At 40.5% G+C, this 6657-nt stretch overlaps 1 non-coding gene across 1 annotated transcript; it reads left to right on the forward strand.

Annotated features, from left to right (window-relative positions):
* Positions 1-4976: 4976 nt before the first annotated feature.
* LOC127117036 (small nucleolar RNA R71) lies at positions 4977-5083 on the forward strand. The gene has a single exon (XR_007801799.1). It is a non-coding gene; the product is annotated as a small nucleolar RNA R71 (small nucleolar RNA).
* Positions 5084-6657: the final 1574 nt, after the last annotated feature.

The raw sequence follows: 6657 nt of genomic DNA on the forward strand, positions 1-6657 counted from the left end.
TAGGCAGGAGACCGTGCGAGGTCTCTCCGGACACCCTTTTCTTTTTTTGAGTGTGTTGTGCTTGACAGCTATCAGGCTCGAGTTCCCGACTCCCTGTTAGTCTGTGTGTTCAGCTTCTTCTGACGTCTCAACGTCTTCTTGGTGTTTGCTTGCCAGCTATCAGGCTCGAGTTCCCGACTCCCTGGTAGTCTGTGTGTTCACCCTTTTTCTTTTTTGTGTGTGTTTGCTAGACAAGTTGCTAGGCTCGAGTTCCCGACTCCTTAGTAACTTGTTGTTTGTCTCTTCTTGTGTGTGTAGGAGATGGATGTAAGCCCAGCCATTGGCATTCCGTATCCTCTTGTTGTGTGCTTGGAGTCCGGTATAAGTCCATCAAGTGGCATCTGGTTTCCAGTGTGTGTTTGTTTGGTTCGGAAGCCGATGTAAGTCCAGCGATTGGCGTTCGGGTTCCAAGTTTGCCTGTGTTTGCGTGTGTTTTGTTTCGGCGTGCGTGAGCCGAACTACGGTAGCTCTGATTCTCGTTCCAGACGAGATACGTAGGCATAGGACGCGATGTCCTAGCGAGCCCTCTCCCCTTTTCCCCACCTGTGTTGTCTTCAGTGTGCGTGTGTGTGATGTTTGTTTTAGCAACCTTTTCCTATCTTTTGAGCATGGATCCCGTCGAGTACGACGGACGTGAGGGGTGCTAATACCTTCCCCTTGCGTAACCGACTCCCGATCCCTTTCTCTTTGGTTGTGAGACCATGCTTTTCCCAGGTTTACTCTTAGCGTTTCCTTTCCCTCTTTTGGGATAAATAACGCACGGTGGCGGCTCTGTGTTGTTTTTGTTTCAGCCCGCCGGTTGTTTTTCGCGGATGCGACACTACTCTATGCCTAACTCCATATTTTCTTAAAAGTTTATCAAATATTCTCGATATAAAGTGTGATCCTCCATCGCTTATGACTAAACGTGGTGTTCCAAATCTAGGGAATATATAGTTTTTGAATAGTTTGATTACTACCCTAGTGTCGTTTGTGGGTGCAGCTATAGCTTCAATCCACTTAGACACATAGTCTACAGCTACTAAGATATACCTATTTCCTAAGGATGGTGGAAAGGGTCCCATGAAATCTATACCCCATACGTCGAAGAGTTCTACTTCCTGAATGTTTCTTAGAGGCATTTCATCACGCCTTGAAATGTTTCCAGTGCGTTGGCATCTATCACACTTGACAATGAAAGCATAGACATCACGCCACATGGTAGGCTAGAATAGGCCAGCTTGAAGAATCTTGGCGTACGTCTTAGAGGTGCTCGCATGTCCACCATAAGGTGCAGAATGACAATGCTCGATAATATTATTTACCTCTTCTTCTGGAACGCAACGGCGAAAAATGCCATCTTTACCCCTTTTGAAAAGGAGCGGTTCGTCACAATAGAAGTTTCTCACATCGTGGAAGAATTTCTTCTTGCGGTGGTAGTCAAGATCAGGGGGTACTATATCAGCAGCTAGGTAATTAACGAAATCTGCATACCAGGGTACGTTACTTATTGCTAAGGAATTTTGGGGGTGCTCATAAAGATCTAGGTTATTGTCTTCAATGGTTTCTACTCTAGCGATCAGTCTATCATAGGCGAAATCATCGTTTATGGGTACTAGTTCAGGTTTTAGATGTTCTAGCCTAGAAAGGTGATCGGCTACTATATTTTCAGTTCCTTTTTTATCTCTTATATCTAAATCAAACTCTTGCAGTAATAGAATCCATCGGAGTAACCCGGGCTTGGCATCTTTTTTACTTAATAGGTAACGAATGGCAGCATGATCGGTGTAAACAATAATTTTTGCTCCTACTAGATAAGATCTAAATTTGTCTATAGCGAAAACTACAACGAGTAATTCTTTTTCGGTTGTTGCGTAATTAAGTTGGGCAGCGTCTAGGGTTCTACTGGCATAATAAATGGCATGTAATTTTTTATCTTTCCTCTGTCCTAGAACGGCTCCAACTGCATAATCACTAGCATCGCACATTATCTCAAAAGGTTCTGACCAATCGGGCGGTTTCATAATGGGTGCAGAGATTAATGCTTGTTTTAAAAGATTAAATGCGTCATTACATTTTTCGTCGAAAATGAATTCGGCATCTTTCATTAAAAGTCCAGTTAAGGGTTTGGTTATTTTGGAGAAGTCCTTAATAAAACGCCGGTAGAATCCAGCGTGTCCAAGAAAGCTTCGGACTTCTCTGATGGTTTTTGGTGGTTTTAGGTTTTCTATAACTTCTATTTTAGCTTTATCTACCTCTATACCTTTTTCGGAAACTATATGTCCTGAAACTATTCCTTCGGTCACCATGAAATGACATTTTTCCCAATTTAGCACGAGGTTCACCTCCACGCATCTCTCCAGGATTTTCTCAAGGTTAGCAAGACAATTGTGAAAATTGAATCCGCAAACCGAGAAATCGTCCATAAACACTTCCATGATACCATCTAGGTAATCTGCGAAGGTTGACATCATGCAACGTTGGAAAGTAGATGGAGCGTTACAGAGGCCAAACGACATTCGTCTGTAGGCAAAAGTTCCATAAGGGCATGTAAAGGTAGTTTTTTCTTGATCTTCTGGGTGAATAGGTATTTGGAAGAATCCAGAGTATCCATCTAGATAGCAGAAGTAAGAGTGTCTGGCTAGACGCTCTAACATCTGGTCTATGAATGGTAAAGGGAAATGGTCCTTCCTAGTTGCTTTATTTAATTTTCTATAATCTATACACATCCGCCATCCTCCTTCTAAACATTTTGCTACATGTTCGCCTTTATCGTTTTGCACGACCGTGATGCCTCCCTTTTTAGGTACTACATGCACAGGGCTCACCCACTTACTATCCGAGATCTGGTAGATTATACCTGCCTCAAACAACTTAAGAACTTCCTTCTTAACAACATCACTCATTATAGGGTTTATTCTTCTCTGATGCACCCTAGAGGGTTTTGAATCTTCTTCTAACAAAATCTGATGCATGCATACAAATGGGCTTATACCTTTCAGGTCAGAGATATTATATCCTAAGGCTGAGGGATGTCTTCGTAAAACGTCTAAAAGTTGGTTTGTTTCCTCATGGCTCAAGGTAGCACTAACTATAATTGGACGGTTCATCTTTTCATCGAGGAACTCATATCTCAGGTTCTTAGGCAGTTCCTTAAGTTCTAAGGTTGGTTTCTTAGGGCATGGCATAGGATCTGGGGTAAGGGATAAACATTCGTAAAGGTTATCATTGATGTAAGGTTCTTTAAAGTCATCATCTTCCTTTATGGGGGTTGATGGTAACTTAATTGTTTTTATAATTTCTTTTTGTTCTAATTCTCTAACACACTCATCAATGATATCTAAGGCATAACACGAGTGTCCCATCACAGGTGCCATAAGAAATTTCGAAAGTATAAATTCTATTTTCTCGTCACCTACCTCAAATGTCAACTTTCCTTTCTTGACATCTATTATGGCTCCTGCAGTTGATAAGAATAGTCTACCTAGAAGGATTGGTATATCATTGTCCTCTTTGATCTCCATGATGACAAAATCAGTAGGGATAAATAGTTGACCTATCCTAACAGGAACATCTTCTAAAATGCCTATCGGATATTTAACAGATCTATCGGCTAACTGAAGTGACATCTTAGTGGGTTGTAACTCTCCTAAGTTTAATCTCTCACAAACTGCTAGAGGCATTAAACTCACGCTAGCTCCTAAGTCTAGAAAAGCTTTTTCGATGACATGATTACCCAAAAGGCAAGGAATGGAGAAATTTCCAGGATCCTTATCTTTCTTTGCTAATTTGTCCTCGGAAATAGCATTACATTCCAAAGGCTTCGGATCGTCAAGTCTACGTTTGTTGGTAAGGATGTCTTTGAGAAACTTTGCATAAGAAGGTATTTGGGTGATGGCTTCTGTGAAAGGGATTTCTACATGAAGTTTTTCTATAACTTTAATAAATTTTTGGTACTGTTTATTGATCTGGGTTTGTTTGAGTCTTTGGGAATATGGTATAGGTGGTTTATATGGCAGGGGTGGTACGTAAATTTTATCTTTAGGTTCTTCTCCTTTCTCTCGACCGGGGGTTTGGTACATTCCTTAGAAGTTTCGGGTTCACTCAATCTTGGGTTGGGTGGCTCATCATAAGCGTTCCCACTTCGTAGGGTAATGGCATTGGCTTGTCCTCTCGGATTTTGTTGAGGTTGTCTAGGGAATTGTCCTCCAGGTGTAGTCTGAGGGGCTTGGTTTAAAGCTACCTGAGAGATCTGGGTTTCAAGCATCTTGGTATGAGTAACTATTTGGTCAACCTTGGTTCCTAACTGAGTAATCAATTCGTTAACATGAACGTTTTGGTTCATGAACTCCTTGTTTTGTTGGGTTTGAGCAGTGATAAAATTTTCCATAATTTTCTCAAGGCTCGGCTTTGGTGGTGCAGGTTGCATAGGTTGATTTGATCTAGGGGCTTGATAACTAGGTCTCGGAGGTGCATTATTATGAATAGGGTTATTGTTTTTATAGGAGAAGTTCGGGTGATTCCTCCATCCAGGGTTATAGGTATTCGAGTATGGGTTCCCTTGGGTGTAGTTCACTTGCTCGGAGTGGGTTTCGTTCAATAGACTGCATTCTGCAGATTGGTGTCCTTGGGTTCCACATATCTCACAATCCGACGAAACTGCGGCTACAGTGTTCGGGTTCGTGTACATATGCTCGAACTTAAGGGCTAATGCGTCCATTTTAGCTTGCATCATGTCTATAGAGCTTAGTTCATGCACTCCTCCTTGGGCTTCCTTCTTCTCAACTGTCGCTCGTTCGACTCCCCATGATTGATGGTTTTGGGCCATGTCTTTGATGAGGGCACTAGCTTCAGGGTAAGGTTTATTCATCAGAGCACAGCCTGCGGCAGCGCCGATGGTCATCTTTGTGTTATAATGAAGTCCATTACAGAAGGTTTGAATGATTAACTAGTTTTCTAAACCATGATGTGGGCATGCTCGTAACAACTCTTTATATCTCTCCCAAGCTTCGAACAACGATTCTCCTTGGTTTTGGGTAAATCTAGTTATATGGTTTCGAAGAATGGCGGTCTTACTCGGGGGAAAATATCTAGCAAGAAAAACTCTTCCAAGGTTATCCCAAGTCGTAATGGAATTGGATGGAAGGGAATCTAACCATGATAGGGCTTTATCTCTGAGGGAAAAAGGGAATAATCTTAAACGTATTGCCTCAGGAGAAGCTCCATTGAATTTAAAAGTATCTGCTAATTGAAGAAATATTTTTAAATGTTGGTTAGGGTTCTCGGTAGCGAGACCCGCGAATTGTCTCTGTTGCACTAGTTGTAACAGGGATGGTTTAAGTTCAAAATTATTGGCTGGGATGATTGGGTTTACTATACTAGAACTAGGTTCTTCATTAGATGGTTGAGCGAAATCCTTAAGAGGTCTTTGGTTTTGATCTTCGACCATAGCTCTCTTAATTCTATGAAAGAATAAACGTGCGCGAGCGTAACGTTCAGGTTCCTCCAGAGGGTTTACTAAGCTTAAACTTCCGGTGCTGTGAGTTCTTCGCATTGACCGGCGGGAAATAACCTAAGTCTAAACGATATAACAACAGGAAAATGAAATTTGACGAAATTGGTCCCCGACAACGACGCCAAAAACTTGATGCGTGCTTTTCGCAAGTATACGAACGCGTCAGAGTAATATAAAAGATTGTCGAATCCACAGAGACCAAGTGTCAAGCTATCGTTATCTGTTGTTATGGTGTTTATCAAAGGTAGTCAAAATAGGTGTTTTTCGTAGTGTGAAATTAAAAGTAAAGTATTTAAATAGATTTATTTAATAAAGACAGGGTCGAATGTAATTCACGTAATCAATTGATAATCCAAGTACTTGCTAATAGAACTACTTATGGGCAATGTTTCCTACTTTGAAAAGAACTAATTTAACAGGAACTGTCGCTTTCGCGTATTCAGAACCGAGTTGTACTCCCTAATCAAACCCTCTTATTGTCACTTATAAAAAGGCGCGCATTGCGTTAGAGTAGTAAACCTATTTTTAAGAAATATAGTATCTTGACTAAGTTGAAAAGTATTATAACTTGGACTTCTTAACCAAAAGAGGTTCTTACGAACCAGACTCTAAACTTATAAACGCGTCCGAAAATAGTTTTAAAATCTCTTTTCTTCTTAATGTTAAAAACCCCTAATGAACTAAACAAAGCGCTTTCGCTGTTTTTGAAATAGTTAAAAATAATTAAGTTTATAAAGACGTTGGACGGCTTTCGATCTTACCCAACGGAATTGAAGTGCGGGAAAACTTAAGTTGAAAGTTAAAATCGCCTTTTAAGTATTTCTACGAACAATTGTACGAATTACTGGTTTAATTACGATCCTTACATTCTAACCTTATAAATTTAGTTAGACATGGTAAAGTAAAAGTGCATTAAAGTAAATAAAAGTAGTGCGAGTGCGGAAAGTAAATAAAAGTAGTGCGAGTGCGGAAAGTAAATAAAAGTAGTGCGAGTACGAGGAAATAAATAATTTAATGCGAGTGCGAGAAAATAAATAAAAGTAAAGCGAGTGCGAGGAAATAAATAAAGTAAAAGCGAGTGCGAGGAAATAAATAAAGTAAAGGCGAGTGCGGGAAATAAATAA

Source organism: Lathyrus oleraceus, chromosome 1 (genome assembly GCF_024323335.1).
Source record: "Lathyrus oleraceus cultivar Zhongwan6 chromosome 1, CAAS_Psat_ZW6_1.0, whole genome shotgun sequence".
NCBI lineage: Eukaryota > Viridiplantae > Streptophyta > Magnoliopsida > Fabales > Fabaceae > Lathyrus > Lathyrus oleraceus.